The sequence below is a fragment of the Dama dama genome, chromosome 5, assembly GCF_033118175.1.
Source record: "Dama dama isolate Ldn47 chromosome 5, ASM3311817v1, whole genome shotgun sequence".
Lineage (NCBI taxonomy): Eukaryota > Metazoa > Chordata > Mammalia > Artiodactyla > Cervidae > Dama > Dama dama.
In genome coordinates this window covers 25,732,526-25,745,013 of record NC_083685.1, presented here as the reverse complement: position 1 = coordinate 25,745,013, position 12,488 = coordinate 25,732,526, and the positions used below count along the sequence as shown (strand labels likewise).

At 41.4% G+C, this 12,488-nt stretch overlaps 1 non-coding gene across 1 annotated transcript; it reads right to left on the bottom strand.

The window, feature by feature from the left end:
- Positions 1-10,087: 10,087 nt before the first annotated feature.
- TRNAG-CCC (transfer RNA glycine (anticodon CCC)) lies at positions 10,088-10,160 on the bottom strand. Its single transcript has one exon. It is a non-coding gene; the product is annotated as a tRNA-Gly (tRNA).
- Between the last annotated feature and the right edge of the window lie 2,328 nt (positions 10,161-12,488).

Genomic DNA, 12,488 nt, shown 5'->3' with positions numbered 1-12,488 from the left:
CCCACATCTCTTGCATCTCCTGCATTGGCAGGCAGACTCTTCACCACTGTGCCACATGGGAAAACCACAGTAGGCATAAGAACATGGATTCTTTTAGGAGCCCACAGAAGTATTTTAAGTTCTTTTAAAATCAAAAGAAGAAGAAGTAAATATAATCTGGCCTGGATTACATTAGTCTTTAAACCAATGCAACCATAAAATATAAATGTTATCATTCTTATAAAGAAAAGAAGAGCCCATGAAGGCAAAGGTGCCTGGCACTCGTGAGTCACAATGCAGCTTTGACCAAGTATAGGACACTGGGCTGGATATTTTGCAAATCATATGTATTAGGTTTTTCCAGAGAAACAGAATTAACAGGAGGTGTATGTAAGATAGGAAACGGCTTATGTGGTTATGGAGGCTGAAAAGTCCCACAATTAGCTGTCTGCAAGCTGTACATCCAGGAAAGCTGGTGGTATTATTCAGCCTGAGTCCAAAGACCTGGGAATCAGAGGAGCCTATGGTGTTTCTTCCAATCTGACGCAGGAGGCCTGAGAACTAGGCTTGGGTGTGGGTGGAGGGATGTTGATTTAAGTCCTAGAGTCCAAAGGCCCAGGACCCAGGAGCCCTGAAGTTCAAGGGCAGGAAACGATGGACATCCCAGCTCAAGAAGTGAGAGCAAGAACTCATCTTTCTTTCACCTTCTTGGTGGGTTCTGTTCAAGCCGCCAAAGGATTGGATGATGTCCGCTTAAGCGGGTGAGGGAACACTTTACTCAGTCTACTGTTCAAATGCTAATATCTTTCTAAAAACGCTTCCTAGATCCACTCAGATACAATGTTTTGCCAGTTTCTGGGCATTTCTTAGCCCTGTCCAAGTGACTGGTAACCTTAGCCATCACATCATAGCCATCACATCACATACTGCAAAACCTTTGAACAGTCTCCTCTTGAAAGTACAGTGTTAAGGACAAATCTGAATGTTGGGAGCACCCATTTAATCAGCTTTGTATTCCCAAAAGAAATCAAATAAAGAAGATGTTTTCCTGTCATGCTTAGAGATGTAGAGGAATTTATAATGTAGCCAGGTGTAGGAGTTTTTATGTACTAAGGGGCTCATCAATAACATTCAATTTCATAGCTTACATTTCTGTACACTTTTAACATTATTATACTGATGGCATCCTGTCTTGGAGACGGTTTCATGCCCAAGTGCCATGTGACGGTGGAGAGGAAAGAAGTGTGACATGGAGGAGGGGGCTTAGCATGCAGTCCAGACAGCAACTTTTATAAAGTCATGGTGGAGAAAAAGACTGAAGAAATAACACCAAGGATGTGATTCTCTCACCTGCCTCAAATTCAGCCATTTCAGAACCATTGCTCTGAATTCACTCCTGTCCAAATCGAGCCCTTTGTAGATTCAGTACATGAAAGGATGGAAGGGACCAGTCATAGGGGTCTCGGCACTAACTGTATACAATGTGAGCATCTATCTGAATCCATGGCTATATGAGGCTGATGTTAATCTCTTGATTTCTGTTTGCTTGTTTGTTTCTATATTGGAGTATAGTCACTTAAAAGAGGCTGTGATAATTTCAAGCGTACAGCGGAGCGACTCAGCCATACATATCCATGTATCCTTTCCCCCCTAAACTCCCTTCCTACTCCCCTCCCATCCAGGCTGCCACGTAACATGGAACAGTAGGGGTTCACAGTAGGTGAACTGGGCTACACAGTAGGTCCTTGTTGGTTATCCATTTTAAATATAGCAGTGTGTGCATGTTCATCCCATGTTGCGTAACTATTCTTTCCCCAATTCATCTTCCTGGTAACCACTAAGTGCATTCTCTGGGTCTGTTTTGTAAGTAAATTCATTTGTATCATTTCCTTTAAATTCTGCATATAAGTGATGTCATATGATATTTCTCCTTCTCTGACTTACTTCACTTAATATGACTATCTCTAATTTGGCTTCTACTTGAGGGGATGCATGTACCCAGGGACCTTTGATTCTCACAGAAAAAGTGAGCATATTTCCAACTCCTTCTGCCATTTCTTCTGGTGGGAGGTCAGGAGATGTAGGGTCCTCTTGACCTCAAGGCTCCTGATGACTAGTACAGGATGTGGGACATGGGAAGGGGCTTGGGAGACGCGTGTATGCGCTCAATCATGTCCGACTATTTGCGATACCATAGACAGTAGTCTGCCAGCCTCCTCTGTCCATGGAATTTTCCAAGCAAGAATACTAGAGTGGGATGCCGTTTCCTACTCCAGGGGGTCTTCCCGATCCAGGGATTGAACCTGTATCTCTTATGTCTCCTGGATTGGCAGGTGGATTCTTTTCCACTGAGGGACCTGGGAAGCCAGGTGCAGGGTGTGAAACATGGGAAGGGGCTTGGGAGAACCTGTCCAGATAAACCAGTGTGAATTTCCTACTGGGGAAGAACTTTCCTTTCTGACGTCATGGGTTGACTTTGGCCATGACCAACATCTCTATATAGTGGACTGCTCATATTTGATACTGTAAATAAAGTTCATCTTTATTTAGAGGATGAAGGAGGACACTTCCTGCTCCGGAAATGTGAGTCTGTAAATGATGTGAATGCTCGCTTTCTGCAGATTTCCAAGGACCAATATGCAAGTTGGTGTTGATGCTTTGAACGTGCCCCTGAAGTGACTGGTGACCTCTTGATGAACTTTGGCAAGCTGGAAGGTGTAATAGTAATAGCCGGCTTGGTTCCTCTGTGCTTGCCATGTGCATTTCCCTACTTAATCTACACGAGACATTACCGCCCCTGCTCTGTAAACAGGCGAACTGACACACTTCGGGGTTAAGTAGCCTGGTCAGGAGTTTGGGGAGGGCGGGATCCCAGAGGTGTGGCACCATCGCCCAGGCTCCTAACCACTGGACTACACCGCCACTCTGCTACAGAGACATGGTGGGGTTGTCTCTCCTATTGAGAGTCATAATGTAAATTTCAATAAGTCCAACACAGCCTTTGGAACCAGCCAGCTCTCACTTTCTTTTAATATTTATTTATTTGGCTGCATCAGGTCTTAGCTGCACATGTGGGATCTAGTTCTCTGACCAGGGATCTAATCTGGGCCCCCTGTGTTAGGAATGGGGAGTCTTAACTGCTGGGTAACCAGGGAAGTCCCCTGGATCTGCTTTTAAAAAAAGGCTCTACTTGCCGACTTCTCACCCTGTGTCTTTGATTAAAAGAAAGAGGAGAGGAATAATACCATTGCCTTGCATTTTTACTGTATGGATTCAAGATAATGTACCCAGGACTCTGGATGGTGGTTGGCATTTTATGAAAATCCATCAATATCTATGATTTCTGGCATCATGCCTACACCTTTGCATTCATAGTTTCAACCTTGGTTTTGAACTATCCCAGTGATGATCTGCTTTTACCTTCCTACCTGTCCCAAAGCTAAATTGTTTGATAAACTGTTTTGCTAAAAATACTCTCATAGCAGAGCAGTTTGACCAATTATAGGGCTCTGACCTACATGTTTCCAAACTAAAAATTTCTCCAAAAGAGTTTCCACTGGTATCTTTACCACCATGGTCAGCTGTATGAATGTATTTGGATGATTATGTTAGATCATTGTTCTACATATCTATCTTTTGTTCTCTGGTCCACCTGACATCATGAAAGGAATATGAGGTTTTAACTACACCACAGTCACTAAGATTATGCAAATGTAAGCCATGTAGTAGTTAAAGCTAATATGGTCCTCAATAGTAGAAGATTTGTAAACGAATTTCAGGATACATCACTTCAGCAGCTGGGGTTACTGATTTTCTCTGTTTACACTTTTTACTCAAGTTTGTAGTCTTCAAATTATGTGAATAAGTGGGACATTAAAAATGAGGATGATTTCTGTAGCTTCAGCTCAGTTCAGCTCAGTTGCTCAGTAATTTCCGACTCTTTGCGACCCCATGAACCGCAGCACGCCAGGCCTCCCTGTCCATCTCCAACTCCCGGAGTTTACCCAAACTCATGTCCATTGAGTTGGTGATGCCATCCAACCATCTCATCCTCTGTTGTCCTCTTTTCCTCCCACCCTCAATCTTTGCCAGAATCAGGGTCGTTTCCAATGAGTCAGCTCTTTGTACCAGGTGGCCAAGGTATTGGAGTTTCTGCTTCAGCATCAGTCCTTCCAATGAACACCCAGGACTCATCTCCTTTAGGATGGACTGGTTGAATCTCCTTGCAGTCCAAGGGACTCTCAAGAGTCTTCTCCAACACCACAGTTCAAAAGCATCAATTCTTCGGTGTTCAGCTTTATTTATAGTCCAACTCTCACATCCATACATGACCACTGGAAAAACTATAGTCTTAACTAGACGGACCTTTGTTGGCAAAGTAATGTCTCTGCTTTTTAATATGCTGTCTAGGTTGGTCATAACTTTCCATCCAAGGAGTAAGCATCTTTTAATTTCATGGCTGCAATCACCATCTGCAGTGATTTTGGAGCCCAAAAAATAAAGTCAGCCACTGTCTGCACTGTTTCCCCATCTATTTGACATGAAGTGATGGGACAAGATGCCTTGATCTTAGTTTTCTGAATGTTGAGCTTTAAGCCAACTTTTTCACTCTTCTCTTTCAGTTTCGTCAAGAGACTCTAGTTCTCCTTTGCTTTCTGCCATAAGTGTGGTGTCATCTGCATAGCTGAGGTTACTGATATTTCTCCCGGCAATCTTGACTCCAGCTTGTGCTTCATCACCAGCGTTTCTCATGCTGTACTCTGCATGTAAGTTAATAAGCAGGGTGACAATATACAGCCTTGATGTGCTCCTTTTCCTATTTGGAACCAGTCTGTTGTTCCATGTCCAGTTCTAACTGTTACTTCCTGACCTGCATACAGGTTTCTCAAGAGGCAGGTCAGGTGGTCTGGTATTCCCATCTCTTTCAGAATTTTCCACAGTTTATTGCAATCCACACAGTCAAAGGCTTTGGCATAGTCAATAAAGCAGCAGTAGATGTTTTTCTGGAACTCTCTTGCTTTTTCAATGATCCAGCGGATGTTGGCAATTTGATCTCTGGTTCCTCTGCCTTTTCTAAAACCAGCTTGAACATCTGGAAGTTCACGGTTCATGTATTGCTGAAGCCTGGCCTGCGGAATTTTGAGCATTACTTTACTAGCATGTGAGATGAATGCAATTGTGTAGTAGTTTGAGCATTCTTTGGCATTGCCTTCCTTTGGGATTGGAATGAAAACTGACCTTTTCCAGTCCTGCAGCCACTGCTGAGTTTTCCAAATTTGCTGGCATATTGAGTGCAGCACTTTCACAGCATCATCTTTTAGAATTTGAAATAGCTCAACTGGAATTCCATCACTTCCACTAGCTTCATTTGTAGTGATGCTTCCTAAGGCTCACATGACTTCACATTCCAGGATGTCTGGCTCTAGGTGAGTGATCACACCATCGTGATTATCTGGGTCATGAACATCTTTTTTGTACAGTTCTTCTATGTATTCTTGCCACCTCTTCTTAATCTTTTGCTTCTGTTAGGTCCATACCATTTCTGTCCTTTATTGTGCCCATCTTTGCCTGAAATCTTCTCTTGGTATATTTAATTTTCTTGAAGAGATCTGTAGTCTTTCTCATTCTACTGTTTTCCTCTATTTCTTTGCATTGATCGCTGAGGAAGCCTTTCTTATCTCTCCTTGCTATTCTTTGGAACTTTGCATTCAAATGGGTATATCTTTCCTTTTCTCCTTTGCTTTAGATTACTAGAATTTTATGGTCAGTTTCACAGCAAGTTATGTTATGCAGAGGATTAAATGTCTTTTGATATTGTTTACCTGAGTCTTCGATTTCCTTATAATAACTATTTCTAAAGGACAATAGACTTCCTAAGTCAAGGTGAGAAAATGATAGACCAAATATCAAAGAGGAATAAGAAAACCAGCATTTGGTTCTAGTTCTTAGAGTAAGGTGTCTGACTTCTGATAAGAAAATAAATATTTTTGAACCTCAGTTTTCTTATCTGTAAATAATAGTAGACTCTGGCTAATATCCAAGACTCTGAGGATAAAATGAGATAGGATCAGTTGCTCGACAACTATAATGCAACCTATATGGGTAAAATAGTATTGTAATTAATGCAGAAAAGTCTCTTAAGTTTGCCAGCCAAAACAATTCATTTTCTGGCTGGGTTGTTTGCATCTGAGTGATGCCTTGTTAAAGCAAAGTAAAACCAGAAGTGTTTCTGGGAATGGCTTCTGAAACCCTTGGCACCTTCAAATTAGTCCCTTCCCTGTTGCCAGCCAGTGTGAAGATTCCAGAGTCCTACTGTTACTGGATTGGAAGAACTGGTCCTGGAGAGAGCTGCCCAGGAGCACCGACCACTGCCCAGACCGTCATAAGACTGCAGTTACATCCACATGGACTTCCACAAACAAGAAACAAACATCTTGGTACATATATACAGTGGCATGTCACTCTGCCATAAAAAAAGAACAAAGCAATGCCATTTGCAGCCCCACGGCTGGACCTAGCGATTATTATGCTGACTGAAGTAAGTCAGATGGGGGTTTGGTTTTAGTTGCTATCCAAGTCTTGTGATCCCATAGACTGTAGCCCACCAGACTCCTCTGTCCATGGGATTTCCCAGGCAAAGATACTAAAGTAGGGTACCATTTCCTCCTCTAGGGAATCTTCCTAACCCAGGGATCAAAACCAAGTCTCCTGCATTGCAGGCAGATTCTTTACCACTGAGCCACCACAGAAGCCTGAAGTAAGTCAGAAGAGGAAGACAAATATCATATGATATCACTTATATATGAAATCTAAAAAAAAAATGGTGCGAGTGAACTTATTTACAAAACAGAAACAAACTCACAGACATAGAAAACAATCTTATGGTTACCAGGGGAGAATTAGGGGGAGGGTTAAATTGGGAGATTAAGATTGACAAATACACATATATAAAATAGATAAACAGCAAGGACCTACTGTGTAGCACAGGGAACTCTACTCAATATTCTATAATGACCTATATGGGGAAAGAATCTTAAAAAGAATGCATATATATATATATGTATAACTGATTCACTTTGCTGCACAGGGGAACTAACACACAATTGTACTGAGTTGGCCAAAAAGTCCGTTCATGTTTTTCATTCGATATGGAAAATCCAAACAAACTTCTTGGCTAACCCAATAAAACAAATATGCTCCAATAAAAATTTTAAAAGTTACAAACTCCAGAAAGAAAGAGAGAAACATCTATTGCATTTAGCCCCTGAGCTTCTGCACTGTTCAACACTTGGCCCATCCTGACTAATACAAGCAACATGAATTCTGTATTCCACAAAAATTATGCAATCAAAACAACTTTAATTTCCTTTTTCCAAGAAGAAAAAATAACTGCAAGTAGCTGGACTTTATATTTCACATATATGGTAGTTTTTAAAGGCCATAATAAGTCATATTGATAAAAGTGGAATTTCTAATGGATACAGTTCATTTTGATTTGAAGAGGTGTTGGACCAAAGGAAAGTCCATTTACTTTTACTATTTCTAAATCTCTATTCTTTTATGACTTTTCCCAATGTAGGAGCTGAAGATGCATTTTTTACCTTTATGGTTCAAAGTCTTAGAAGTTTAAACCACTTGGTAGATTCAGTCAATGCTTTTGATACTGACACAATCTTACTTTGCAATTTAGAAACAATTTGAGTGATCAAAGATTAGTTGTTTGAGGAACTGGGTAGTCGATTGATATACTGGTTAGTTGGATTCAGATTGGGTTAGTGATCATCCACAAATCCAATCAATTCTGTGCTCTAGTTTTTATGACTAGAAATAAAGAAAGCTTTTTTGGTAGAGTGCCCTGCCTGTCCAGAGGGATGTGTGTGTATCTTCTGAAATAAAGAATTAATGGAATCCGCTTCCAGATTCCATTTCCATCAGGATAAGAGCATGTGACCTTGGTGTGACTCACACTTGATCCCAAATGGTACCTCTAAAAATACCAGTTATCAACTGTCTGCAGTAACAAAGAGAATATTGTGAGAAATGTGTTGAAAGAGCTTAGAGTGACAAATACAAAAGCATATAAAAATGTGGGTTTTAAAAAAATTTCAAGCATGACTTTGAAAAGAAAGGGAAAACATATGTACCAGAAATCTCCCCATTCAATTAAACATTTCATTATTAATGGCAAGCCCATGCTGGTGGAATGAGAATGGCTATCATTTGAGTAGGAAAGTTCACAGCCATTTTGAATGTCCAATTTCCCTTTCGGGATAAAGGCAGGCATTAAGATCCTGGATCCTTACTGAGCATCCTGGTTGAAGAGGGGAACCTGCACCAGGTTACGCCAATAATTGCCAGCCCCCCAGGATCCCAGCTCAGAAATTTTTGTGTGTTCTCAGGAGACAAAAATGACTGATCATCAAAGGCAGAGGAGCACAGCAGGACTGTCATAAGCCTGAAGTTACAACTTAGACATGCAATAGAAAATATCATCGCTACCTCTCCAGTGCATTGCCTGTAGTAATTAAAAACTTGATCCCTGCTGTTTTATCATCTCATTAGCAATGGGGGCACAAGACTTTTATCCTTGTTTGTCAGGAATCAAACATACCAGAGGAACTCTGATTATAAATTGATGAAAGTAAAGTTAAACTTTTAAATAAGAGAAGTGACTGTTCACAATGTTTTTTTAAAGCTGATTAAAGAGATCCTCTTTTTTTTTTTTTTCTATAAAAATAATATCTCTGTCCAGCCTCAAACGGTAGAGGTCATCTCTAGGATGGCTCCATCCTATGCATTTTGTAAAGGGGGTTCGCTTTGTGAGCAGTTCTGATTTAAAATAAATATCAGTCCTGCAAAACTTCCGAAAGCATGGATACAAAGGATGTCCTCCTTTTCAAGGCTTTTGATGAAGTTGAAACACCTTCTACCCTGTCGGTGATGTGTGTTCTAACGTCTTTTATGGAGGGTGGCGAGCCTCATCGTTTAAAAAGCCAGGCAAGCTTTCTATTTATTTTAATAACTCGTCTTTATAAATGAGGACAGGTGAAGGAACAGGGGCTTCGCTGCAGCAGCTAATTTCTCCAACCTTTGTTTCCAAAATAGAAAATTTCCTTTGGAACTCACACTGTTTCCTTGGGGTCCAAAGGATTCTGGCAACTGTAACCTCTTCTGTGGCACTCAGTCAGTTTCTAATCAATGCTCCAGAGCAGATGGGGGTTTCAGATTTGAAGAAAGAACAGTTTATGGGACATTTTATTTTATTTCATACATCTCCCACTCACAATGAATAACTCATCTGTGCATTCAAACTACACATGCTGACAGCTGGTCTGGGGATCCCAAAACAAAATTAAGCTCCTTTTCTGCAGTGAGTTTTAAGCTTTCTCCTCTCCACACTCTACACTCATCTTTGTAAATGAGGCCAGGTGAAGGAACTGGGGCTTCGCTGAGGCAGCTAATTCCTCCAACCTTTGTTTCCAAAACTGTGGCTAACTTGTTTGAGGAACAATAGTCCAAATAGCTTCAGAAGTAAAATAATAATAATAATAAAAGCCGTATATTCTTAACTTCAAGACTCCTGCCGTTTGGGGTCAGACCATTCTTTGCTGGGGACTGATCTGTGCATCTTAGGGTGTTAAGCAGTATCCTGGTTCTCTCATCCATCAGATTCCATGGCTGCCCACCTCCTGTTGTGACAATGAAGAGTCTCCACACACTGCCGAAGGTCACTGTGAGGCAGAGCCACCCCGGGTGAGAACCCTGGGACATGTATACATAGTATATTGCATTTCTCTCTGTCTGCCCACCTGTCCGTCCATCTGTCTGTCTCTTTCTCTCTCACACAAACACACAAAATCATGAACACAGGGTCCATCCTGAAAAGGGACACAAAAGTCTACCTGGTAATAAGTAGTTTCCTTTCCTAAGTGGGGGGTGGGGGGCGCAACAGGGGAGAAGGTCTGATCTGTTTTCCCCTGCACACTCTTCAATACCTTTAAGGAAAAGGTTTTTTTTTTTTTTAATTTGGCTGTGCTGGGTCATAGTTGTGATATTCGAACTCTTTAGTTGTGGCATGTAAACTCTTAGCTGTGCATGTGGGATCTAGTTCCCTGACTAGGGATCGAACCCAGGTCCCCTGCATTGGGAATGCAGCGTCTTAGCCACTGGACCACCAGGGAAGTCTCCACCCTACAATATCTTTTAAATCATATGCCTCGTATGTACATTACCTTTTGTAAGCAAGCAAACGAACGAACAAATGAAGGAATGAATAATTCAAGCCAGGAGATTTCCCAGAGATAAATAAGTGAAGAATGAAATTAATAAATCAATAAACAAGTACATGAATGGATAAGTTATGATATTATGCTGAGGCCCCCTAAACGTTCTATAAACAGACAAATCAATTAACTAACTCTGATGGTGTAAAGCTTCAGTCACTCAGTTTTGTCCTATACTTCACAATCCCACAGACTATAGCCTGTCAGGGTCCTCTGTCTGTGGAATTCACCAGGCAAGAATACTGGAGTGGGTTGCCATTCCCTTCCCCAAGGGATCTTCCTGACTCAGGGACTGAACCTGTGTCTCCTACATTGCAACAGATTCTTTACCATGAGCCCCCAGGATGCAAGCATAGCATTAACCAAAATTATTCCAGTAAAAACAAAACTATACTTAAAGAAAGTGACTGAGGAAGGTATTTCTGATTTTATTCTGTCATTATAAGCAGCATCAATCAAGCATACATACTTTTTTCCCCAGTTGGCAAATGAAAATAGTCTATTTTGCCCTACGTATACTTTATTTTTAAAAATTATTTATTTATTTATTTGACTGGGCCAGGTCTTAGTTGCACCATGTAATATCTAGTTCCCCAAACAGGGATTGAGCATAGGCCCCTTGCACTGGGAGTGTGGAGTCTTAGCCACTGGACCACCAGGTAAGTCCTCCTGTATGTACTTTTGTTTGCTGTCTGCTTAGGTGTATCCTACTCTTTGCGACCCCATGGACTATAGCCTGCCAGGCTCCTCTGTCCATGGAATTTTCCAGCCAAGAATACTGGAGTGGGTTGCCATTTCCTACTTGAGGGGACCTTCCTGACCCAGGGATTGAACCCGCATCTCCTGCATTGGCAGGCAGATTCTTTACCCCTGTGACACCTGGGAAGCATCATTTACTTCAATACCTTTAAAATACCCTGTGCAGTCATCTCCACTTCCAAGCAAATGAATAAATGAATAACTCAAGCCAATGATTCATAAAGGACGAACCCATTTTACAGGGAAAGCAAGAAGGAGGAGATTTTTTGGAGGAGCTGGCTTTATGCTCATTTAATAGGTTTGAGGTGATTATGCCAGCATTTGTTCTGTCTTGGGGCAGCTGCCTCTGGCAGATGGTGTGGGCAGGGTCCTGGCTGCCCAGTAAGCAGCATCGAGGTGCCTGGTCTTTTTTGAAGGATGTTACTATTCCTGTTCCTTGTACCAGTCTGAGAAGCTGTACAAAACCATCCTTGTGGTAATGGGTAGGTCTAGTTTGGGATAAGCTTCAGTGTTATTACAAGGATATAAAGTTGTACAACATGTAACTAGGAGTCAGCCCAGGGTTGTACGAACAGCCGTGAAACTTGGCTCCATCACTGCCGGTAAAGTTGGGTGAACTTGGCAAAAAGCACATTTCCCAGAGCCACGCTGACTCATCTGGAGCAGAGAGACTGGACTAGATGATTCCTGTCGAACCATCCAAGGTCCATGGCTAGGCAGATCTTGAGGATTTCTGTAAGTGGGGGAAAACAGATTCTTCTTCTTGAAGCTAAATTGGAAAGTAGCTTATTCAACTGATAACAGTATTTAAACTTCATGATTATGTGGAAAATACATTCTCCTGCAGGAAATGCCTTTTTCAATTTTGTCAGACCCTCTCCCAAAGTATAGCCTCGCCCCTTGTTGATTTACAGATATTTAATGTGATTATTCAAGGAGGGCATGGCAACCCACCCCAGTAGTCCTGCCTGGAGAATCCCATGGACAGAGGCTGGTGGGCTATGGTTCACGGGGTCGCAAAGAGTTGGATGTGACTGAGCAACTAAACACAATGTGATTATTCACATCAAATTCATGCACAACATGAAGTTAGAAAACAGCAAATATTATAAATAGCAGAATCAAGGATCTAGATATTCTGAGAGTTTAGAAAACTTAACAGAGAGAATAATCATCAGTTCTGCTGTAATGTATCACATGCCTGCCTAGAAACCACAGTGCTATGAAAACTCAGATAATATAAATCACACGGCTTATGAGAAAAATAGGGTTGGAACATAACACTCAAAACGTTCATCAGGAATGCTTTGTAAAAAAAGATATCAATAGAAACAGAGTAAAAATGCCAGCATGGCTTTACACATGTGAAATATTTACAAAAATACATTAATACTACAATGACTACGGCACTTTACGTGATTAAAGACCTGAACTTTGCCTGTGGCCTCAGAAGCATTGTAGCTGATG